General features: G+C 33.1%; 1 protein-coding gene across 2 annotated transcripts in view; it reads left to right on the forward strand.

The window, feature by feature from the left end:
* The window catches only part of LOC135846022 (uncharacterized), a 231,593-nt gene that overhangs the window by 15,670 nt on the left and 188,547 nt on the right, over positions 1–27,376 (forward strand). The gene's annotated exons all lie outside the window — the stretch shown is intronic.

Consider the following 27,376-nt stretch of genomic DNA (forward strand, 5'->3'; position numbering starts at 1 on the left):
AATTCATGACCATTCTAAAAAAAAAAAAAGTTTCTCAACAGTTAAATTTATCTACTCAATGTTTTTCATTAAATAATAAATAACCAATTCAACTATAAGTATTCAAATTTAAAAGAATTGGAAATTAATTAAGTAAGTCGTATCATTATTTAAGTAGAAAGGTGTAAAAATTCCAAAATTTAATAGGGTCAAGAAGCTCGATTTCTGAATGCTTCGACTTTTTTTGAAGAAAACAAAATACAAGGATTAGAATTTCATTGATTTGAATTTTTAAAGTACTTTTTTTTTATAAAAATACTTAAAGAAGAAATCAACAAAAAAAAGTTGTAAAAATATTTTAAAATGTGACAAAGTTATGTATATATTTCATATGTAATTATTAATATGAGACGAATGTCTGTCCTAATAAACTAATCGACTATTTCTTTTTCTATGTTTCAGGTGAGTCTCAAATTTTAGTCATTAAATACCTACCTATTAGAGTAGATCAACGATTATTTATAGAAATTGGTGAGTAATTTACTTCTACTTATTAATAAAACTCTAAAAGCATTACAATCTATTTAAACAACCGACGGATTTGTACATTTTTCTCTCCCCACCCTCCGCTATAATCATTAATCACTGACCTGAAATGATATTATTGATAAGAAGGCAAATGGAGTCTTGAAAATTAAATTTTCGAATTTTATTAGGCATATCATATCTACTTATTGGGAATAAAACAGATGATTTTGATTTACAAAGTAGCCTGTATCTGTATTTTCATAATGTTGAATTTGATTCGAAGTGATAATTTGTCAATTTGAGATTTTCTGTGGTCGATTTAACAACAGTAAAAATGTAGAATTTCAACCCAAATACCAGTAAAATGATACGTTAGATCAATTTTTTCGGTCATCGATTATGACTGCTATGTGGTTTATTTATGCATAAATCACCCATATTTATAAGAACTGGATTTCAGTTTCCCTGTAAGTAAGCCCTGTCATCATGGTAGGTATTACTCAATGTTTTCGTAATTTCTTATTAAATTTCAACCTTTTTTTTTTTTTTTTTTTTTTTTTTTTTTTTTTTTTTTTTTTTTTTGACATCTCAGCAGGAAACTAGGTTATTAAGAAAAACCTCGTGTGGAAGCCGAACTCATATAAATTGTCTGGATTGAATTTCTGCATTTTAAAACTTGGCAAAAATTCCCTTCCTATAATAAATTCTATCTCGATGCATAATTTCAACTGTATAGAGACAAACTACATAATATTTTATCTTATTTTGACGCGCATTGCAGTATATTTTGGTAGATGCGTCTCCTTCGTCGTCTTTATGGTTGTCGAACGACCTGCTAAAAAAAATCAATATACTTATTGCAGTAGATGCACATTGATATGTAGTAGGTCGCGAATGCACTATGCACTATGCAGCAATGATGGTAACCGTATCACGTCTAAATTGGTAAATACGTACATAAGAGCTTACTCTTTGGTCTTACGGGTCGTTGACAGAGCTGCTGGAGGAAACTTAATAAAAAACACGTACGTGTGTTAGGGTTGGCAGGCAAAGGGGTTGGGGTTGCAATTGCTAATCATATATACGTTCTAAAGCATAGTCATCATCATCGACCAGCGATAGCGAATTTAAAAGCTCGCTCTCTCGTGTACGGTTATCGTGCATAGTATACGACGACGTGATCGCGGTAGTGGAAGTGGAGGAGAAAAGGAAAAAAGGCAAGGGTTGTCAGGAAAACATCACGCGCGCCAATAAAGTGTAAGCGAAGGAAGATGACGTCATGAGTGGTGAACGGACCATAGAGCAAAAACGCGACATGTAATTGTACATATACGATAAAAGAATATATACGAGCGATTTTTCGCCAAGGGCTCTTATCGAACAGCTGTTCGCGCCTTACTGAACAGTACAGCACACCCACGCGTGTGAAGAGGTCACCTTTGCGCGAACTAAAGGTTTGATATTTGGCAACCCTTATATGTGCTATGTGTAGCGAGCGAGACTATGTGTATAATCTAGATTTTCAGACGATAATAGTGGGTTGGAAATGGGAATATGACTATAATACGAGTAGAGATAGGCTATATGCGACTACGAAAGCGAGGCCATCTGAGGAAAATTTCAATACGAATTTTCTCTCTACTTTCTCTCATGTAAGTAGATGTGTATACGTATAAATGTGTATGCATAAGTCGAGCCGCAGGTACCTAATGTGACGCTACTTGTATACATACGTGCTTTTTTATTTGACAGTGACCTCGTTACATTTTAATACGGCCGTTGGCGCCGTATCCGCACGTTTTTATTTTTTCTTCTCTTTATTCATCAATTCGATACCGATTTGTATGGCCCCATGTACTCGTAGATGAAAAGTGTAGGGAAATATACGAAAAATTCATTCCTAAGGTTATCACATAATATTTTAAGTATGTGTTCGTGTGTCTGTGTACCTGCACTGAGTAGTGAGTACACGTATTAACTGTAACTAATAACTGTGTGTGCATTGCTTTATGGTGGTGCCAGATTTTCGCGTCATTAGGTGTCCCAAAAAACATGTCAATTACGAAGCAGCTGATTGTGAATTCGTATTTCGTACGGTGTCAGTACTTTGAAAGCAAAATGCGAATCCATTATTTTCAGGTGCTCTGCTCAACATGAGTGACAGCCTGACAGGATTCTTGAACTTTGGCTTGTCGAATTCGAAAGATAAAAAAAATTATGATTTAGAAAAATGGTTTTAGTTTGAAGTGGATGCTTGGCCACAAAAGTTGACTAACTTTCGGTTCTAAATTTAGTATGGAAAAATTAAATTGAGTAGGTATGTGTGAATTTGATTTCTATTTTAAAATGAGTCTCGGACCCATGTTCCCATTTCATCAAAATATCATTAATGTAAGGCCCAGATGAGGATCATTTCTTCCCTCTTTTATCATGTTTTTTACTAACAGAAAAAAATTACTACAATTTTTTTACATTAAAATAATTATTTACCAAACTTTTCTTTTCACTAGAAAAGTGACTTTTTACCCAGTTCATTTTCCGTGTTTAGTGAGCTAAGCTGCTCTAAAATGAACTGAGGTTTCTGTTCTTGATAATTTTGCTCAATTTTTTAAAATTGTGATTTCTCATGAGAAATTGACAAATTTTAAGGTGAAACATTTAGCTAAACCATTGTGAAGAGAAAATTTTAAAGAAAATTGATGGATTTCGCACTGGAAACCATCGCTGACATGCTCAATTTCGTACAATTCGATAAAAAATTTCCTAGATCGAGCTTTATCTAGAAATTTCAAGTTTCAAAAATTCACTGGAGGCTCCAGTAATTTCCAAAAAGTTGCCGGAGGCTCCAAAATGACTTGAACCTACCTGCAGTCGACTTCATAGCGTATTGAAATTAATTTAAAGAATGAATTTCGGCTTTCCAACTGCTTTGAAAATTTTTTGTGGAAGTTTCAAGTTTCAAAAATCTGCTGGAGGCTCCAGAACTGCTCAAAACGGGTTGAAGCCGTTTCCAATCGATTTGGCAGGTACAAAATAGGGGTTATTCTAAGATTTAGCTTTCTAGATCAATTTGGTAAAATTTTGATTTTTTTCTCATTTTTGGGTTAAATTTGATTTTCAAAAATTCACTAAAAATCAAAAAATGTACTTTAGCGCTTGAAATTTTGGGAGGAATACATTTTTGCTAGCTTTTTCGATCTAGATTTGTCCAGTTCAAAAAATATCGTGCCAGTCCTTTGTTGGAAAGCAAAATATGCGATTTTGGTTGACCTGTCAATCAAAAATGTCCGCCATTTTGTTAGTAAAGCCAACTTTTTTTTTGGCAAGTTTGCTTTAAAATATTCTTAGGAAGTTCCCTTCAAGAAAAAAAGTTGTCTCAGGGGATCAGCGTGAAGGGGGGAGTGCAATTATTATTCCTATGGGCATATGCCTGACTAAACTTACGATTGTTCAAAACAATGAATTTTTAATTTTTTGGACTCAAACTAAAAAATTTTGAATTCTAAATGTTCCATAACATATCTACACGTCATGAGGAACATTTTAGAACAAAACTGAGCAAAATCAGTTCAGTGGGAGAGGCTTGCGAATCAAAATTCTTTTCATATTTATGTAGATAATTTTTTTCATGTTGAGAAGGGGACATAACTTTTTAACCATAAGAATGCTACTGTTTTTCTGTGTTTTTTTTGGGGGGGGGGGGTGATTTTCTTGTGTTTTTTCAAGTTTTGTTAGGTACCCACTTCATAAAAAAGTTTCTATTTTTTCATTACCTAATTTTTAATTTTTTAAGCTTTCTCTTGTGGGAAAGGACGGGGGTTCATTTTTTTTGGAAATTAGAAAAATATTTCAATCGCAAAATATAATGTAGAAGGGAGGAGCACAGGAAATTATTATCGTTAAAAAAACGCTTCATCTTTCTAATGGTTTTGGAAAACTACGGGAAAATATTCATGTTGCCGTTTATTTTATTTTTTCTGTTTTAATAATTTTTTTAGGACGAGAGGAGGAGGTCATTGTTTAGGACTGGAGAAATGCTTCTGGTTTTTTGTGATTTTTTTGGTTTTTTAAGGTTTTGTGAAGTACGAGTATTTCATTGAAAAAGTTTCCATTTTTTGACCAATTTTTAATTTTTCAAATCTTTTGTGGGAAAGGACGGGGGCTCATTTTTTTGGAAGTTGGAAAAATATTTCAATTGCTTTCCTGATTGAGGAAAATATGTACCAAAATATCTTGAGTGTTGTTATTTTTTTTGTTTTTTTAATTTATTTTTTATTCTTCATCTTTTTAACAGCGAAGTGTCATATTATTTTATAATAATTTTTTCAGCCATAAGGCGATATAAATCATTGTTTTTTCAGTTTTTTTAATTTAAAAAATGAAAATTTTTTAAAAAGTTTAGTAGATATTATTTTATTATTGTTTTTTAAAAGAAAAATGAGTGTACCTAGTATTTATTTTGAATGTGCACCTTGTTATTTTATAAAGTTATTTTTCAAAGGGATCTTTGCACCTTATAAAATTTTCAAATTCATTGAAGCAATATTAAAAAGTACCCAAAACCATTGATCGATTCCTCTCTTAATGTTTGTTAATGTAAATGTATGGTAAGCAACTTGAAATTATCTTGCTGTAATGACTCATTTTCGCCTCATGCCTCGTGCTTATCAAATTATGTAGGTACTAGGTAGGTAGATAGGTAATGCAATTTCTCAATTATTACATGAAAAAATTAAACACTCTACGGAAACTTATTTCCTGTATCACCTGTCTAAGTGCCTCTGCCTATATCTCATATGATTTAGAATTTTTCAAACATCCTGTACGCGTATTTCAATTTCAACCATCACTCTTTATTGTCAGTAGTGAATTATTCACGACAACGTGTACCATATTGTACGTATAGGTTTTGAAATGAAATGTACATACAGATATTAGATTTTGTTGTTGGGAAAAATACGGCGTATTTTATCGGGAAAATTAATTTTGTTTATTGCACAGCATATAGCCTTTATTTGTTCGTGTTTCGTATAGGTTTTGAAGTGTTTGATTTTCGTAAAAATCGATGAATAGTTCCTTAATTAACGCGCCAAAAAGTACGTGTACGTGTGCAATCTGCAGCTATAGGTACACATTTTATAACACTCGATACACAAAAGGAAACTCCAACTCGAAGAAGGAAGAAAGAAAAAGGGGATTGATTCCGAAGCAATTTTCCTATAACCTACCTCGTATAGTTTGACTGTAATACATACCATTATGGCCTTAGCAGAAGAGTTTGAAAAAGTGCGCTAATTTAAAGTGAAAGTAATAGATGTTGCATAATGACTGTAGACGGAAAATATTTCCTTTAATGATTTAGTCGTCGCATCGTTCGTGTATTCGGTATGATTGTGATCATGGTATGCTCGATCAGATAGGCTTTTCTTTCTTTTGTTGCTGCGGCTGCCTAGCTGGCTGTTTATTGTACATTGATGAATACGTGAGTAATGATGATAGTTCAAATACTACGTATAAGATGAGCAACTGTGTATCGATATCGACGGATGAATTTCAATAGGTTTCATCGCGATGAGACGGTCCATCAGTAGAGTGTGGAAGAAAGGAATAAATTTTCTTGCATTTTTCCCCCCGTTTCATATTCGGTCTATAGGATTGAAATTAAATTGGTATGTTTTACGTAATCGTAATACAGAAATTGCCAAAACGAGCGAATTTTTTTTACTCGTATTTGAAGGAAAATTCCGCAATTGTTTTACCGAAATATAATTATCGAAATATATAAAGACTATATAAAGAGACATTCGTGGAGGTAAATAAAATCTCGTAATACGTCGTTTATATGCATTCTGGCGTTTATTTCAATAGTTATGGAAATATGTGTAACGCGGGTTCATCTTTCGTAATATCTTTTGCGATTATATAAGATGATTTTAAAGAAAGGTAGGTAGGTATCATCGAGTGTCTTTATTGTAGCATACTGTATGAATGTTTTCACATCTTAATTAGGTATTCCTACTTAATCCGCTAAATATACAAATTCTGAGATTATTATGTTAGGAATACATTTATGGAAAATTGTTCTCGAGGCTTGAGCCTCTGCCTCGTACATTTATGGGGGAATTTGATCGTTTCTTTGTTCGAAGAATATTTAATCATAGTAAACATTGCACGCGGAAACTTTTAAATTCAAATTTTTAGATTATTATAGGTACACGTAAAATAACACAACCTACGTAGTAGATACTCTAGAACAAATTGTGAATACTTACTGAGTTCCTAATTATGCCAGACTTCCAATTTAAAAACTTTGAAAAAAATTGACCAATTTTGGGCTTTTGGAATTATTTTGTCAAATTATCACTGGTAATTTCTAATTTGTAGTAAATTTTGGTATTTTTTGATGAATTACTACGGTAATTTTTGGTAGATTACCGATATTTTTGGTAAACTTTTGATAATTTCTGGTGAATAACTGGCAATTTTTAGTAAATACATTATTCGGTGGTATTTCTTGATAAACTACAAGCAATTTTGGTTTGTGATATTTGTGAAATTATTTAGTATTTTTCTGTACATTTCTAGTAATTTGGTTCCCAATTTTTGAGATATTTTTTGAAAACCAATGTTAGCTTAATGTAGAATCGTCACTCTTGACGTAATTTTTAGCATTATACATTCTATGTATTTGACGTAGTTTTTTGAAAAACAACGTTAGGTAGACGAAAAATCATTGCTGCTAAGGTGGTTTTTAAAATATGGGTACATTTTATTTGAGGTACTTTTTTGGAAAGCTACGTCAACTAGATGTAAAATCAATATTTTCAACGTAGTTTTTGGAATAGAAATGCTATTAGGGCTAGTTTTTTGGAAAATAACGTTAGCTAAATAGAGAATTGTTGCTCTTAATGTGGTTTTCAGAATATACTACATTGTATTAGGGGAGGTTATTGGAAAACGACGTTAGCTAAATAAAGAATCGTTACCTCTAAGGAGGTTTCAAAATTTCCATTCTATTTGGGGTGATTTTTCTGTAAACAACGTTAGCTAGATGAAAAATAGTTACTCTGAAAGTGGTTTTCATATACATTCTATTTGGGGTTTGGGGTACTTGTTTTGGAAAACAACGTTAGCTAAATAAAGAATCGTTACCTCTAAGGAGGTTTCAAAATTTCCATTCTATTTGGAGTGATTTTTTCTGCAAACAACGTTGGCTGGATGAAAAATTGTTACTCTGAAGGTGGTTTTCATATATTTATGTACATTCTATTTGGAGTAGTTGTTTTGGAAAACAACGTTAGTTAGATAGAGAATTGTTACTCTTAAAGTGGTTTTCAGAATATATACTACATTGTATTAGGGGAGGTTATTGGAAAACGATGTTAGCTAAATGAAGAATCGTTACCTCTAAGAAGGTTTCAAAATTTCCATTCTATTTGGGGTGATTTTTCTGTAAACAACGTTAGCTAGATGAAAAATAGTTACTCTGAAAGTGGTTTTCATATACATTCTATTTGGGGTACTTGTTTTGGAAAACAACGTTAGCTAAATAAAGAATCGTTACCTCTAAGGAGGTTTCAAAATTTCCATTCTATTTGGAGTGATTTTTTCTGCAAACAACGTTGGCTGGATGAAAAATTGTTACTCTGAAGGTGGTTTTCATATATTTATGTACATTCTATTTGGAGTAGTTGTTTTGGAAAACAACGTTAGTTAGATAGAGAATTGTTACTCTTAAAGTGGTATCAGAATATATACTACATTGTATTAGGGGAGGTTATTGGAAAACGATGTTAGCTAAATGAAGAATCGTTACCTCTAAGGAGGTTTCAAAATTTCCATTCTATTTGGGGTGGTTTTTTCTGCAAACAACGTTAGCTAGATGAAAAATTGTTACTCTGAAGGTGGTTTTCATATATTTATGTACATTCTATTTGGAGTTGTTGTTTTGGAAAACAACGTTAGTTAGATAGAGAATTGTTACTCTTAAAGTGGTTTTCAGAATATATACTACATTGTATTAGGGGAAGTTATTGGAAAACGACGTTAGCTAAATGAAGAATCGTTACCTCTAAGGAGGTTTCAAAATTTCCATTCTATTTGGGGTGATTTTTCTGTAAACAACGTTAGCTAGATGAAAAATAGTTACTCTGAAAGTGGTTTTCATATACATTCTATGTGTTTTTTGCTCAAATTCTTGAATAATTTACCGGTTTTTAGACCTTTTAAACTGTTTTTATGTTATTTAATCAAGTTTCAATGATTTGTTGTACTAATTTCATAATTTCTGCTCCATTTTGCTGAAATTTCATCAATTTTTCGTATTTTTCAGCAATTTTTATGTCGATTTTGCAAGTTTTATGGTACATACTTACTGTATTTTTGAGGGGTTTCGTGCTATTTTGGCAATAATTGATATTTTTTTGTTGGTAATTTTCAACAACAGTTCTGCTATTTTAAGAATTTTTGCTTGATTTTATCAAAAATTTGTGGTGTTTCATAAACTCATGGTCAATTTTATCAGTTTTATTGGATTTCAACAAAATTTTCAGCTGTTCTCGTTTGATGTTTCTCAATTTTAAACGTTTTTTCATTAATTTTGTCGAAAATTTCAGTGTTTTTAAAGCAGATTCTGTGGTTTTCAGAGTACTTTACGCTATTTTTTCTAAATTTTATTTAATTTTAATCATGATTAATTATGTTAATTTTTTACCATTTTCAACAACTTTGGGTTTATTTGTGCATTTTTACAAAATTTTTTCAAAATTTGCCCTGTTTTATAACATTTGATTCGTTTTCAACCATTTCATGACATTTTAACCAATTTTTAAATCTAGTTTAGGAATTTTTGAGATACATTCATGACACTTCAGCAGTTTTAATCAGCAATTTCCAACATTTCTGTTGTTATTTCATGTATTGTTATAAGATTTTAAAAAAAAATTGTGACCTTTCATCAACTTTGAGTTATCTTTGAAGTATTTTTGTGGCATTTTCTGAAATTTCTATGGACTTACATTTTATTTTTATAATACTTGGTCTTTTTTTTTGAAATAATAAATTTAAGGAAATTTTGGCCCTTTTCAATTTTTATTTGATTTTGCCTAAAAAGGAAACGAAAGTTTATTATTTTCCTAATTCTTTTTGAAAAAAAATAGGCGTGGAAGGATGTTCTTGAAGACAGGGAACTAAAAAAATTGATTTTGAACTGTCCGAATTCAAAATTTGACTTACTAAGAGAACCTTGAATGTGTATAGAAAAGAAAAAAAAATTATTACGTAGTACCATCGGATGACTAAAGACATGGACATGGGTCAAACGAGCACAATTTCAAATCAAACGCAGACGCACGTCTATGCCGAACGTGATGCGAAACATTGAACGACGATAATGACCTCGTTGCTGGCGTGTCAGATTATGAAAAAAATAAAAAAATTATCACTAAGGATTTGATACGATTTGGCGAATAATAAAACCGTACGTATCATTAATAACGAGCAACTATTCGGCATGACAGCTTTTGTGTATCACTATAACACCATAGCATAGACTATACATATACGATACGAACGACAGGTAGTTGCATATGTGTAGCTGTAGCGGTCGTTAAAGGGATATGGGTCATATAAATTGTACACTAATTAAGGTATTATGATTATAGGCTTCGGTGTACCGGTAGATGGATAGATACAGACTCGTAGTATTATAAAAGCAGATCTGTATATAGATGATGTGTATCTGACGTCGTCGTCGTCGGTCGTATCTCGTCAATAGAAGCGACTAGTATAGCGAGAGAGTGAGATGATGACTAAACACAGGCGCGAAGTAATTACCGTTGAATTACGTATTGACCGAGTGTCGACTGTCGAGGGGTGTTGTAGGTTATTGATGAGTTTTCAACTCGTAGTACAACAAATTATAACTATCCGAGTAAAGTTAAAAGCGCCCTAATGGAGCAGCTAACGTAAGAAGAAAGTGTCACTAGCATATGATCTTACGACGACGATGCTTCGAGGCAGTGTACTATTAAACTATACTTATGGTTTGTTGAGTAATATGCGAATAAGTATACTTAACTTACATATCTCTGGGTACGTGGCCTGATCCTGATGGCGAAGGCGATGGCGTTAGCAGCGGAAATATACGACCATGTACACGACTTAAGTTTTAGTTTTAGTTCTGCGTATGTGTACATGGTACGAATATTCATACGATACGCAGAGATGTGTGAGCTGGAACAATGGAATCCATTTTGTGTAATGTTTTGTCTGAGCGTTTCTCGGATTAACGCGTCTTCGCTGTGTGGCTTTCATATTTCACCTTAATAAATGCGCTGATATTAAAAGGAAATGACTCGGGTTTCTAATTCAATTAGATAAGCGGGTTTACTCGGCTAAATGTGGTAGCGAGCTTGAAAAATGCTCGTGTTTCTAGTGTGGATGTGGTTTGAAAGCATCGAGAGCATTTGAAGAGGTTTTACGTGTGTAGGTGATTGTGCAGGTTTATAGAGTGAAGAAATAGGTAAACTCGACGTGGCTGAAGATATCTCGTATTTTGAAAAGATTCCATCGAATGTTTCCAAATTGAGTTGAGAAGTGTGTTTCTTTTTTCCAAATCAGGTCAACTGCAGGGAAATTTCATGGTAAAAGTACAATTTTGACTTTGAAAATGGTTCAATATTTTGTAGTTTACTTTTAATATGATCTCAAGAGAGAACCACATTCAATCGTTTAGTCACCGACTTGGCTATTTTTTTAGTAGAGCATCGTTCATGGGGACTACTAAAGTGGCACAGTTATCTATTCCTCGAATGTTTTTTCGTTTCATATTCATGCACTTATTATAATTTATGACATCGCAAAAAACATAATTTTGATAACGACGCGACGCACATCCTGTTACAGTTTCTAAGCAAAAAAAATTATAATATTTGGTTATCAATTTCTCTGGAAATATTACTCGGTGCATAGAATTCCCTTGAGAATGGTCGATGAATGCAGGATGAGTCAATTTCAAACCGAGATAAAAATCATAATCTTATCAGTCTGCACTTCTTTTTAATAGTGTAGTTTCACGTACCTACCTATAACTTACTACATCTGTACGTCATTATTACATTATAACGAGTCTATGCCCGATAAGATTCGTTCATTAAATCAAAAATAGAACAAGAATCGTTTTCTTCTGTCAAGTGCTCGTAGCTGACTTTTCTCCTTGAAAAAGCTCTCTATAGTGAACCGCTCGCTGTAGCAAAATTTCGGAAAATGGTAATCCAAACATTCGAAAAACTAGGTCATCATTGGATGAAATGAAGACGTAATAACCCATTTTTTCTCTCCTCCCTTCTGCCTTTCTCGTCCCAAAATCCACCCGCAATTTGTTTAGTCCGTTAAAGGCTGAGTGAGTCGTCGTGGTGTACGTGTGACCTAGAACATCAGAGCAAAACTTGACGAAATCGATACGTGTTTCATTTGTGCAAAAGGAGATTCCTAATGCGTAAAGATTTGAGAGTAGGTTTACGATCGGTTGGCATGGCGACGACGCGTACCGTGCACCAATTCCATTCATGAAATCGAAGGCGGTAAATTTGTTTACGTCGTGAAATGCGAGTATTACGAGCAGGGGCGGATGGGCCATAAGGGGAACCGGGAAAAATCCCGGTAAAAATTGGATTTCGGCGCCAATTTTGACGCTGATTTTGACTCGAATTCGGCGCCTCAGCAGCGCCGAAAGTGTAGCTCTGATGAAAGAAAAACATTATTTTTTACTTCTTGAAACACAAATTTTCGAAAGCTTTTGCCCTCGCTACGCTCGGGCTTGTTTAATTTTCTTAATCAAAATCAAGATGAAAATTTTTATAAAAAAATTGAGTTTCAAAGCTGAAAAATAAACTCTTCATCCTCGTATTAAAAAACATCGTTTTTATGCCTCTCCTCGAAATATAAATTTGCAAGAGCTTTCGCTCTTACTCGAGCTTGCTCTCTTTTCTTTTTCAAAATCAACTTCCTAAAAAGAATTCTAATCCTAAAATTTGAAAAACCAAAAAATTAAACTCCTTGCATTTAAAAAACCTCGTTGTTAGGCATCTCGAAATGAAAATTTTCAAAAGCTTTCGCCCTCGCTTCGCTCGGGCAAATTTATTTTTCTTTCGAAAATGAGCCCCAAGCCCCAAGATTATATCTGCTCCAAAATTTGCACGTTCAGTAACGAAAATAACATTGTTTACAACTTTATAATTTGGAATTTGGATTTTCCAAAAATTTTCGCCCTCGCTCCACTCTGGTAAAATGTTCACAGTCTCATACAATTTTATTCAACTTTTTTGGCTCAATTTAGTGTAGATGTAAGACTGTAAGTACATTATTTTTTAGTTATAAAACTCTTGAATTTTTCAAAATTTTGTTTATCTTTTTACGAATACATACTTAGGTTGACTTAATTGAGCATAATTATAAATTTTAATTCAATTCAATAAATAGTATTACACTCATCTCAATTTTGTCAAAATCAAATTGTTCAAATAATCAAATTTTAAAAGTAGGTAATCAGCAACTTTTTGAGTTTTTTCCCCCCTCAAAAGTTGACAAATTTGTAATTTTTATTCCCCTTCAAACTCACAACATTGGATAAAATCGATATTGAAGGTTTAAAAATCAAAAAAAAGTATACATGATTTTATTCTTTCGTCACAACCCCCCCCTCTCCAATCATCAGCTCAAAAAAACTGGAGTCGCATCGGTACCGGCGCCAAATCCCGGTAACTTTGAAGTGCCCCATCCGCCCCTGATTACGAGGATAAAATTGTAAGAGCGAAATTTCTGTAAACACGTAAACTGCGTAGATATTTACATTTTCGACGGGTAAATATCGTGTGTACGCAGGAAAAAAACATCCTTAATTGGGTATTTATCATTTACACAAGGACCGGCCGGGCTGCGGCGACACCGGAACTCGATGCGTTGTTGTGAAATGATACTTTCATCGAAATATTTGGGAAATATTTACGCGTGTGTTTGGTAGGTTGATTGTTATGTTGTTGTGTTTTTTTTTGCGATGAAAGTTGTAATTTAGGCAAGCAGTAATGGAATGAAAAATTTCAAATGCCAAAAAAAACATCGTTTTTAGGTATTTTGACTTCGTTGATTTTTGGGGGGGATTTCTATACTATTCTGTATTGAAAAGTTAAATGAGTCTAGGTACCTTGAAAATTGAATTGATCAATGGTTGCATTTGGAGACAAAACTTCCAATTGTCAACAATTCCTAAAAAATACACATATATTCCTTTGTTTTGGGTTGGTATTTAAAATGTTGATAAACATCATCTAAAATTGAGTAAACATCGTCAACGAAAAAAGAAAATCATTAGCAAAGACAAAACTCATGTTCAGAATCAATAAGCCAATTTTCCAGAAAAAAAATGTCTGAAAAAACGATTTGGAATAGATTCAGCATGTTCTCATTCTAATCAATTACTCATAAATCACAACTCAAGATTCTGAAGAGTGGTTCTGGTTCGAATCCATTCAGAACATAATAAAAAAATCGTTCAATCTAGTTTGGACTTCTTAATTCTTATTCACAGTATTTCAAAAACATACTTATTTAGCTCCCTATTTGAAGCTAAATTTCCCATTACTCTCAAAATCGTTCCTTAAATCTAAAACTTACTAAAAAAAATAAATTCGGGTATTTTTCATATTTCACTACGAAAAATTGTTTTTAAAATTTCCATTTTAGATTTAGATCTCTCAGAGCTCCCTCACTTTTTCAGCTGCAGAGTGTCTGTAAGGTAGTGATTTTGAAAGTCGGTAGTGAAAGTAGTGATTTTCAGCAATTTTCCTTAAAAGGTAGAAAAAATGAAAAAAAAATACTTTGTAGAAAAAGGCTCATTTATCGAATTTGTTAGAATTTGAATTACACATTTGAATGAGAGCTTTTGCACTCGCTTCGCTCGGGCTATTTGCTGTTATTTTTCCAAATGAAAAACTTATTATTCAAATTCAAGAAATGTTCAAAATTTAAATAAGAAAAATAAACTCCTCCTTGCATAAAGAAACTTTTTTTTTTACTTCTGAAAACATTTAGTTTTGAAAGAATTTGGCTTTGCTTCACATGGGCTCGTTTGCTTTTCTTTTTCAAGCTCAATTTTTGTTTTTTTTTTTTGAAAAATCATCATTTGAATTTCAAAATTTTGAACCAAAATAAACTCGCCGTTTTATTTTGAAAAATTGGAAAATTTTTTCACAAGAATCGTTAAAATTTTGCACTTTGTATATTTTTTAAAAATTTCTTATGTTGAAAAAAGTTTTTTTTTATTTATTTTTATTTTTTTTTATTTTATTTAATGAGCCATATACAGCAACTTATCGGCTAGAGGCTCGTATTTATGAGTGAAAAGCTTAAAATTAGGTTATACAGGAAATAAAGATAAGTATGTACATACAATTTTAAATTTTTTTATCTAATTTTGTTGAGATTAGAAATTTAATTACTTCGTCTGTGCGAGAAGGGTTGTCAGAGAGGAGGACCTATAGTTGGTTAGAACTTAGGTGTCTGGAGCATTCATTCTGGTAGGAAGGGCACTCTATTAGTAAATGAGCAATGTTTAGGGGGATGTTGGTGAGAAGAACCTCAGATTTACGTTGATGTTGCTCAGAAGTTTTCCATAAAGATGTGGTGTTTTTAATGCTTTTGAGCTTATTTGAACTTGGGGCCTGAGACCATGAAGATTGAAATACTTCATGCATTAGTCTTTTGGAATGGAGTTTCAAATCAGATAGTGGGATTGGTATGTTGGCAAGGGGGAGGTGGAGGTGTGCCTGTTTAGCTGTTTTGTCTGCTAGCTCATTTCCTTGAATCTGGGAGTGTGAAGGTATCCAACATAGTATGGGTGTGTTATTTTGGAAGAGTTGAAGGAGTTCAATGATCTCAAGTGATATAGGATGTGAATATTTTGACCTATAGTTTTTTATTGATAAAAGAGCAGATAAAGAGTCAGTAAAAATTATGACATTATTTAAAGAAAAATCAAGGGAATATGAAATTGCAGATTTAATTGCATATATGTAGTTCAGCAGTAAGGATAGTGCAAAGGGAGGGGAGAGCAATGGGGATAGATACATCACCATGAATGATTGCACATCCAGTGAATTGTTGAGTTTTTGAACCATCAGTATACGAGTATACATGACTGAATTCTTCATACTTGTCAAGAAGGAGAAGAAAATGTCTTTTAAGTATGATGGAGTTGGTGTGATTTTTGTTAAATTCTGTCAAGGATAGGTCAATAATAGGGTTAAAAGATTGCCAAGGTGGGATAGGGTTTACTAACAAGTGGTGTATTTTAATGATATTTTCTTCAATTTGTTGGAGAAAAGATTGGAATTTTACAGATAGTGAATGTATAGGAATTATATATTCCAACTTCAAGTTGAAGTTAGGGTTTGATTTTATGCTCAAGTATGTTGATGTGGAAATATATTGTCTACGTATGTCAAGTGGGCATTCAGAAGCATCATTAAGAAGGCTTACAGTGGGGGTAGTTCTAAAGGCTCCAGTGGAAATTCGGACAGCTGTATTTTGAATAGTGTTTAGCCTGCATAGGCGACTATCAGGGGCATAAGTATAGACAGAACATCCATAATCTAAAACTGGTCTGATGAGTGTGCGGTATAGTTTGAGTAAGGTATGACGATCAGAACCATAAGAAGTGTGTGAAAGTTTCTTGAGCAGATTCATTTTTTTGATTTTATTCGCCTAATTTCATTACATTTAGCAAAGAACCTTAAAGGTAAAAATGAAATCAAAAATTGAAATAATAAAATTATATTTTCGACATCCGATTTTGCCTCGCCCACCCCCTCCCCCTTTTGAAAAATCCCAAGTGTTTAAAAAACATCCTCCTAAAAGTCCTGCTGAAGTCTTGATTTTTTATTTTGAAATTTCGTTATAGACAACCTGCAAAAAAAGAAAAGAAAAATCGATCTGGGGGAGTGGTGGCTAGCAAGGCTGGTGATACGTTGAGAGCTTGAGAGGACAAATAAATATAGATGAAAAACAACGATTTTTCTTTTCAAAACAAATCATCTAAAAAAATATGTATATTAATTTTAATGTATTTTAAATAAACAATTTAATATCTACTTTTAATACTTAAAAAATAAAAAAAGTTGGGAAAATCTTTTTTCTAAAAAACAAAAATAATTATGATTTTTTGTGACAAAACGAAAATGAGGATGATGAGGTGACCCAGAATGTTAAAAAGACAAAAAATGAAGCAATTTCCCTCCAAAATTGAAGAAAAAAAAACAAGAAAAAAATTACTAATCAATTTACATATAAAAACATTAATGTCTAATTTCATTATCAAGGATTGGTAGGGGGAGGTACCTAACAAGTATAGGGAGATCACGGTCTCTTAGTCAGTCATAAACGAACTGATGAATTTATTTTTCACGTCATGCAAAGATTGATGAAAAAGTTGAACGTATCTTTATGTAATGATGAACCACAGTAATAATTATACTATTCTGTACCAGCATATTCGATTCGAGCACAATTACTCGCTACGTAATGTACAATTGTATAGCTGATGTTAATGCGTAGGCCTCAGTTATAACCTTTTGTACACTACACCATATCGTAAGCAATGCACTCTGCACATATTCTATTTGTACCTTAGGTCTACCTTCAACTTCATATATGCACGAGTCTAGACATGGTCTCGCATTTAATTTTCATATCAAATAATTTGTTCGACTACGGGGATAAAATTAGTACTTTTTCAAACCAGTTAAAATACCCGTATAGCGTCGAAAAAAAAACAAAGACGTCTTTGCGTGGTTAACGTAGGTACTTGTATTATCCTATAACTACAAATATTTCAAGCAGACATTTCTTGAAAACATTACCATACAATATTCTATCCATCCTGTACGAGTCTTGGAAATATTGCAAACGAAGGTAGCCCTACATAAAATAAAGTCCCTGGCTAATTTTCATCTCTTTTTTAGTTTTTAGTTTGTTTTAAGAAAAAGTCGATTGCGTAATTGGGAAATATAAACTTTTCTCTGTTTACATAACGTATCTTGTACTTGTACTGGTATCGCGAAACTGCGACGTTTCATTTTAAACAATTATACAAGGCGAACGCACGTGGTGTGGTAGTACTTAACGTGTGCGGCTAATTAAAGCGATTTTTACTTTTTGTTATTTTGAATGAAACTACGTCACAGTATTGTTTACAGTGCGGTTTGGCGAATTTCAACGTTGTATAAGCTCTCTATAAGCTGGTATAAAGTTTTGTTCGCAGCAGGCGACGAAAATCGTACTGTACATTACGCGTAGTAGAGAGCTTTGTGTATATTACTCGTCGTAAAAGAGAAACGATAATGAATTAACCAGGTGCAGATGGACTTGTCTAATTGTCCATGGGTTCTCGAGAGAGAAAACCGAATACAAATACCGGTACCTATTATTAATTAATACGATAATTAATACTTATAGGTTGCAATTGACCATCGTGTCATCACCTAAGTGGTAATTAAATAAAAATGCATTGTTCGTTGAGACTATGTGGCTCTCTGGCTATTGCGTAAGACTTCTGTACCTTTATTTTGGTTAAACGAGTGGAAAATGAATTATGTACAAGTTTCAAGATCAACGATGTTTACGTATAGTGCTGTACGATTTGCTCGTACAGATAGGGTATATTGAAGGTGGTCCCTTTCAAACAAAATACATCATTGCACAAGCATGAGTTAATAATAACTTATGTGCGCTATTCGAATAATTTATTTAACACGAACTTGGCACCGTTAAGTACGATATTTTAAATTTTTCTTCAACTTTTGTCGCGAATTTTTCGCGTACGTTGGAATTATTATCGCACTACAGTGAGCTTATTACTCGTACAAGTAGTACGAATACATTCACGTACTATTCGTACTATGCATATTGTACAATGTTGCCAAAATAGTCGTCTATTTATTGCGATGGTAATGGTTTTAATGACTGACTTCGGCTAGAGGAAATAAAGAAGGGCATTAACGTAAAATGTGTTCCTTTTTTTTTTTTTTATTGCGGAGGAAATAGGCAAATTTATTCGGACGTGGGATCTATTTTTCATTCGGTTTATTTTCTGTTTTTTTGAATAAAAGTGCATGGAGAATTTAAAATGGATTTTTTTTTCGTTTATGCGATTTTTAAAATGGTACATTTAAAATTTTTATTTTATTTTTCGTTTAATTTTTTTAAATTGTTGCGTAGAACAAGTGCAGTACGTGTAATGGAGGCATTTAGTGGGAGTTTTTAATGTAAAATGCTTATTACGTTGGTATTTATTTTCTCTACTTTACTTTTATATTTTTTTTCAAAATCATTTCTATTCTAAATTTTTCAAATTTTTTCCTCATCTGAAAGTGTTTTAATTTTCTAAGATCCCATTTCTCTGGGATTACTAATCTTTCTTCATTCTCACGAATGGATATTCCGACTGAGACTGGCAGAAAAATCAAACATTTTTGAAGAGAATAAAGATAGATCGAATGAGCATCTAAAAAATAAATATATCACCTGCATTTTTTGATTTTTGGCGAATTTTTGAAAATCAAATTTGGGTCAAAAATGATAAAAAAATCAAAATTTTTCCAAATTGACCAAAAACACTGAAATTTAGTATAATTCACTATTTTTGATCAATAAAATCGAATGGAAACAATTTCAAGCCATTTTGAACAGTTTTGAAGCCTTTGGAAAATTTTTGAAAATTTACATTTTCACAGAATTTTACCAAATAAAATTGAAAAGCTAAAATTGTCCCTAGATATCTAATTTCAATTCACTAAATCGACTGGAGCTGGTTTCAAGCCGTTCTGGAGCCTCCAGCGAAATTCTGAAAGTTCCAGTTTTCCACAAAATTGAAGCCTCAGCCAGATTTTTGAAAATTTAAATTTTCACAAAATTTTACCAAATGAAATTGAAAAGCTAAAATTGTCCCTAGATATCTGATTTCAATTCACTAAGTTCGACTGGAGCTGGTTTCAAGCCGTTCTGGAGCCTCCAGCGATATTCTGAAAGTTCCAGTTTTCCACAAAACCACATAAAATCTGTCCATATAAACTTTTTAGCACGAATTCTCACAATTGGTTTTTTTAGTGACCAACTTGACCAATTATTCGTAATTTTTCCAAGATCGGCGTTTGCTAGTTCGATACCATATTTCCCTCCAACAATTTCAAAATTGAAAATTTGAAAAAAATCACTTTTTTCATATCGTTTGACACATGAAAAATCTAAAATTTAATATGTGTACAGATTTTTTTTTGAGCTGAAAGTTCCAAAAAAAAATCCGAAGGCTCGACGTGTCAAAAATGAAGTGAAGACTAAATTTACACTTTTTTTCTCAAACGGCAGGGAAAATAGTGAATTCTTCAAATTTTCACTGATGAATTCGCTGAAGAAAAATATTCTTTTGAACTGCCAAACGCCAATTTTGAGAATTGAGAACCAACAAGCACTAATCACGAGTATACGTGTTAATGTTAATTTAAATGGCAATTTTAGGGAGTTATGAGAAAAACTGGAATTTCCAAAATATCGCTGGAGGCTCCAGAACGGCTTGAAACCAACTTCAGTAAACTTAGCATGTTGAAATTAAGGTACTGAGAAAATTTTAGCTTTCCAACTTCAATTTGGTAAAATTTTGTGGAAATTCCAACTTTCAAAAATCAGCTGGAGGCTCCAGAATGGCTCAAAACGGTTCTAAACCGTTTCTAATCCATTTTGAGGGTCTAAAATAGGTCACATGCCAAATTCTAGCTTTCTAGGTCAATTAAGTGAAATTTTGATTTTTTCCCTGTTTTTTGCCCAAATATTTTAAAAATTCACCAAAAATCGAAAAATGCACTGAAGCACTTGTGGCTGGTGATATCAATATTTTAGCATGTTCTTTCGATTTAGCTTTGTCTTATTTAAAAAATTTCTGCCAGTTGAGATGCCTCCTAAATCAATGAAAAATGGTCCCCCAAAATCTAATTTTATTCCGCCTTCTCTGCAAATTTTGAAAATTCACTCACTTTCTGGATTTTTTTTGTTGAAAATTTGAACCAGAAAGTTACGTGAATTTACGTTTTGAAATTCTACTTGGAATGGAAAACTTATCCATCTCAATTGATTTTTTTTATGTTAAGAGTCAAACCAGACCGCAATATAGCTAATTTTAACATCGTCGTGTAAAATCGATTCTGATTCGGAAACCTTATCAATCAAGCAATAAATGATTCAATCATCAGCAGTTTCCGATACGCGAACGAATTCTTAATTCGAAATGCCCGTGTCGACGACGACGACGGACGCCACGATAGATACAGTTCCTTGAATTTAAATACATTGATACGCTAAAACGTAACTCAACTTTTATTTTATTCATGCCGCGGTTAATTTGTATTTAAATAACAATGACCATGATTCTTAGAAACTAAAACGTCCGTTGTGTTGGTTTTTGTTTACAGGTGAGTCGGAACAAAAGGTTTTCCTATCAACAATAAGAATTTAGAATACCGTGTTGAATTATACTCACGTAAGTACATATTTACGCGCCGGCTTATGCTACGAAGCCTTCTTCGTATCTTCTTGAAAACGAAGTCGAAATCTCGAGTAAATCATCTCAAAAATATCGAGAGGACCACTCATAGTCATAAAGCTACCCAATCAGGTATTCATCTAATACCTACCTAATAGTAAGATTGATTACGTAGTCTTTTATATATAGGGCCAGTTAACGAGTAGATTTCATATCGAACAAGACATGCAATTAAGGCACCTATTTTATCCGATTATTAAAAAGGTAAAGGTGTGTAATTTCACATCGTACCAGTGACGTGTTTTTCGTTTAAAAATTAATTTAAAACTTTTTAACGCGACTCGTGAGGTTTCTTTCTACGCCTATGGTGTTATGAAAAAGAAAACACATCGGCGCGAAACAGCTCATTTTGCCTTATTTTACGTCCTATTCATGGTACCTACGCGTGTGAATACGCACATTGTCACATATACCTACCTACGTGGTGCGAAAAATTATGTCTTAATTTTCATGCAAATTATTCCCCTGAATTTATTATAAGAGATATATCAACTCTTTTGTTATTATAACACGAGGCCACGCAGAAGTGACGGATAAAATTGAAGTAATTTTGTTGATAGGTACTTTGAATAAATGTGCTGGGTTTTTGGTTCAAAAAGTGAAACTTCTCGAAACTTCGAAATGTTGAGAATAAAATTTTCCTGTTTTTTCTGCTTAAAATGGCTAGTTTTCAATTTACTCTAACGAGGAGATCTTTTCGAGTTGAATTTGGCTCACTTGGCACTCACATCTCAGGATCAAATTTTGAGCTACCTTATCGCAGTTATAATTTTTCGATTTTTGGCGAATTCTTGAATAGGCAGAAATAGAGCATTGGTAGACTATTATTTTCTTACATTTACAGAAAGAGTCAGTCTAAAGATGAAAATGTGAAAATCGATTTACATGTACTCCGAAGTCTACCTCCCCCGATCTTTACATCATCTGCGACCGCTTTTGAATCGATCTGGAGCCTCTAGAAAATTATTGACTTTTCTTTGTGCAATTTCAAAACGCCCCAAAATGTGCTGCGAGTAAAAAAATTCGGTATCTAAAAATTGAACCCAATCATAAGTTTGACGTTGTGAATCAATAATTATAGGGCAGATAAATAACAAATTATCTTATTTTCAATTTCTTCATAATATTTTGATGAAATATTTTTTTCTAAAAAAACAGAAAATTATCGAAAAACGTCGAACTTTTATTAGAAATCTTGAAATGGCCCGAAAATGGAAGTTATTGATCTACAGAAAAAATTCTTCATCCAAATAAGGTTAAATCGAAATTACATGTAAAAATACCTCGCTGGTCTTTAGTCAAAATTTCAGAAATTGAAGTTTATTTTCCAAATCTCAAAGAATTTAAATTCTGATTAAAGGGGAACGGAAATGAAAATTTTATCTCGATTATGAAGCGATATTGAGCCGTTTTGAGTGCAGTTCTGGAGCCACCAGCAAATTGTTGGAAAATACTCGTTCTACAAAACTCTATGCTAATCGAGTTATAGAAAACTGAAATTTAGTATTCATCTGTGCACCACACATTCAACCTTATAGATCGATTTGAGGGACTTTCAAATCATTCTGGACCCTCCAGCATACTTTTCAGAAATTCTTATTTTCCGAATTTCATGATTATAAAATTCAAAACCTCATCGCACGAGTTCCGTTTGAAATTAAACCTAAAATTTGGTTGATAACTATAATTATCTTTTTGTTTCTGTTTTTTTTTTTTTTTTTTTTTTTTTGATCTCGTACTTGAGAAACTTGTCTCCTAAGTAGATATCTATTGGAACGAGACCACATTTTTTTACCAAGAGCGTGGTCTGAAACTCTCATAACCAAAATTTCAGAGCCCAAATTAATTTTTCGATTTTTTTTTTAATTTTAAAAATCCAAAATTGACGATTTTTCAGTCTTATGCTTTTTTGTAAAAAATGAAAAAGTTCTGAAACTAAAATTGTTAACTTCATCGAACCTAATTTTGGCATTTCCCGTCATTTTAGGAGCCTCCAGCGTGATTTTCAATTCCTCCAGAAGACGTGGAAATCAACTTGGACAGCTAAAAATCGAGTTTTGGCTTATTCTCGACCTATTTAACAATTTAATTCACATTTGAAGCAATTTTCAGGCGAATACTAGGGATTTGATTTTTTGAATTTTTCACATTTGAAATATCCATTAGTTCAAATTCGGATAAAATTGATAAGTAAATAAAAAATTAGCCACAACTCGATTTTTAGCTGACCAACTCGATTTCTAAGCCTTCTGAGAGAAATTTAAAAAATTCTCAGATACAAAAAATCGCGCCAAAGGCTCTAAAATAACCGGAAATTACAAAATTCGAGTTGGGGGAGTTGATAACAATTTCAGAATTTTTTTTCATCATTTTTACTAGATAAATTAAAAAGTAGCACGAGAGATCGTGGAAATATGGTCAATTTTGAATTTTTAAAAATTCACCCTGAATCGAAAAATTAGTTTAAGCAGCTGAAATTGTGCAGGTTATTGAGGTTTCAGACCATGCTCCTTTCAAAAATCATGGCCTCTTCATGAATAAAGGTTCTCTTGCGAGACTTCGATAATTTTTCTGCAACTACAAAATTCAAACTGACCACCGGATTTTGAAAACTTTTTCACCAAAGAGTCCATTCTTCTCATCACTTGCTTCGTTATCAAGTTCACCAAATTTCAGCAATGGCACCGATAAAATAAATAAATAAATAAATGAAATAAAAAATTAAAAGCGTAACAAAGAAAGAAATAATTATTATTTGGTCACTTCTGTAAGAGTAGATTCTGACTAAGAATTCTAATTTATTCCACATTTTGGGAGGGAGAACAGGAAACTTTTTGAGTGATAAGCACATTTTTTAGAAATTTGCATCAAATTTGGCCCAGGAAAAATTTTCCGCAGTACTGTTTACTTCTGCATTTTTATCATGGATTCTAAAAATTATTTTTTTTTCAAACAAATTACAAATTTTTCATTTTTTTTAATTTGTTGGTTTTCTTTGAGAATCTTTGTTTTTGGGGATTTTCAAGTATAAAAATCAGGCTGTTGCTCGTTTAATTTTATTTGAACGATTTTCCATCGGACCCTTATACTTTGAGCTATACCTTGTACTATTTTTTCTCCACAAAACACCGGACATCTAAATCACGGCTGCAATTTTGCTTTTTACTGGCGAATAAAAATTCTCGACAGGAAGCATCGACGAATCTACAACGGCACAGGAAAAGAACAGTAACGGAAATATCGGTCGACCTAAGGCAGGCGTAGGTACTTAACAGGTGTTCTGGGTTCTGGATGTGCTATAACGACAGACAGTTACAACATGAGACGGAACTTTGCGACTTCGTCGAACTGTTCTTTAATATAATACGGAAATGAGGAGAAATTTTGGTTTTTTTACACGTTTAGCTATGCATCTTTCATCATAAATAATATTATTAAAGGACGATAAGGACGTCACGTCGGTTGGTCTATAGGAACAGACACCTATACCTAGACTTAAGCTATAGAAGATATCCACTCATAGACTTATGCGTCACACTTTATCCATTTTTCCGGTACAAGTACATACTACAAGTACATAATTTTTTGTTTTATTTTCAATTTGGAGAATATTGTTGGGAGAAAGAGAGAGAAAAAACCCTACTTAACGAACTACGTGTGAATTTTAAATACCCATAGAGTCTAAGTACACGTTCAATGAGTCAATATTGACATAGCACGTTAAAACGTCGTAATTACATTTACCATTCCATTTGTTTGCCTAGCTGGTCCGGCCTGGTCTGGTCAGGTCGATCTGTATATATACGAGTAGAATAGATAGCTCTGCAGTATGGTAATGGTAACCTTTTGTTTTATCTTCCCGAGAACAATAATTACAGTCGGTACTATCTTTCCAGCTTTTTTTTGTTCGGCGATATGTAGAGGATTAATTATCAATTACACGCCAATCGAAGAGAAGAGAAGCATTTTATGTAATAAATCAGAAAAACTCGACCCTCGCAGGCGTATACGCGACTATACAGAGTGCATATCCAATCCAATCCACTGCAGATGCACCTGTTTTAATATTAAACAAGAAACGGTGGATGCGGCGTGCGGCGCGGCGGCCGCGTCGCTTTTTACCAAGGTGCATCCTTTTATATGCATCTAAAAATAGATAACGTTACTACTTTAATAGCCGACAACTTTACATTACAGATGTTACAAGGGATAAAATTAAAATAATAGCGTGGAAAGATTTTTAACATTTTTATACCGCGTTGGCACGACAAATAACGTTGACCGGAGTCGCGGTGGAAAATCTCGACTCGGATAAGCTGGCTTATAGTATACTCCGATGATACAATTTTTCAAATTACTAATTAATCCGATTTTATGTACAATGTAATACACTTCCGAGTCAACATTCGTCTTCGTTACGGTTTGAAGTTTTAATTGCCCCTGACGTCGATGTTGCTACTGCTACGTCATCAGTGTCTTTGCTGCCCGTCAAAATTATAGAAAACCGGTTGACGTTTGAATAACGATCGCAGATTCCGTTTTAAACGATTGCCATTTTTTTTAAACGACCGACAGTGCAGTGGCGGAGTTCGCAAACACGAAGATCATCTCGCCGATTCTTTTCTTTCCTTCTCCAAACAGCAACCGATCCGAGCCATATTTCATACCGCAAACGGTTCATTGAATTGTGTTTACAGCTACCGTGTTTGATGACCCTTTGGAAGATTTGTTTGCCCTCCTGGTCGTTGATGGATGAGAGGGAGGGAGAGAGGGAACGAGGGAAATGATGAATGAAATTCGAGGGGAGCTTCAGTATATTTTGAATGTAGTTTTTCATAAGGTGTATGATTCAATTCACAATAAAACTCTAATATGGGGTCATCGACCTCTTCACTGTTGATTTAATTGAATATTCTCGATAAAAATGGAAAAAACACGTTGAAAAATATTGTTTTTGGTTCAATTTCGAATCTCTGACTCTGTTGCATGGTGCAATCAATATTTTTTTTCAAAATCCAATGTTTTTACAGTATCTTTTCCTGGTTTCATGTTTTTGTAAAAACTCACGACTAAGAAAACAATACTTATTCTACGAACGAAACTTATCGAAATCTCGCTGAATTTTTCAGAAAAATATTTTTCTTTACTTTATACGTACTGAATCGCCCACGTAAAAAAAAAGCTCGATTTTCTACAGGTAATATTATCTATTTGTGTCCGTTTGTTTTTTCTGGTACCTTGGTTAGTATAAGTATGGTAAACCACATATAAACATTACTACGCTACGTAATTCTTTTTCGGAAATGTCTCTATGCTTGTGAGATGTGGTGTAGGCGAACGTTATGAAAGATACGTCATTTATGGATAAATAAACGTATATTCGCAATCGCAGATTTATACCTCTGTACAGGCGCGGACTGGGTCAAAAAGGCCTACCGGGAAATCATGAAAATTAGGGCCCAATCCAGAATTGAGGGTCCGTTTTTTTAATTAATGTTGTGTGGCCGTATGCAGATGTACATATTAGGTGAAAAAATGTCAAAAATTTGATTCTAGATAAATTGCGCTTTTCATAATAAAATAACAACAAAAAAACGTGTTTGTTCTGTAGGTATTTAAAAAAAATAAAAAAATAAAATAAAATAATTTGAACAACACTCAATACTAACGTAAGTACTATGATTATTATAATACTAAAATTCGTACGAATTCATCCAGGGACGTAGCGAAGTGGTTTTGCTGGGGGGCAAAGATCTAAGATTCCCAACTAATTCGACTGAAAATTCCCAAGTTGGATGAAAAAAGAGGGTATTTCAGTTACAAGTAGTGAGGGGATTGTATCACGACATTTTGTAGCCAAAAATTGTAACTTTGCCGACTATAATCAAAATTTTAACGTGGTGAACACTCTGATATTAAAAAATTTTGAAAAGCAAGTGGTTCTGTTCCGAAAGAAATGAAAAATTTGCATTTTTTATAAGCTTTGAATATTATGAGTACTTCTGAAATTTTTCTGTTTAATTTTCGTATTAGGTAGAGTGGGGTAATTGCAAAGCACTTTTTGATTAGTGACCCTTTGAGAGGGCGCTGTGAGAAGACTATTGCATGGATGAAGCTGAAATTTGTACCACTTATACTTCAGGGGGTTCTCTATCAATGGTAAAATTTTGGTACAATTTGGTCCACAAATCGTGGAGAAAATTGCAATTTGAAAATTTGAAAATC

The sequence above is a fragment of the Planococcus citri genome, chromosome 4 (genome assembly GCF_950023065.1).
Source record: "Planococcus citri chromosome 4, ihPlaCitr1.1, whole genome shotgun sequence".
Classification (NCBI taxonomy): Eukaryota; Metazoa; Arthropoda; class Insecta; order Hemiptera; family Pseudococcidae; genus Planococcus; species Planococcus citri.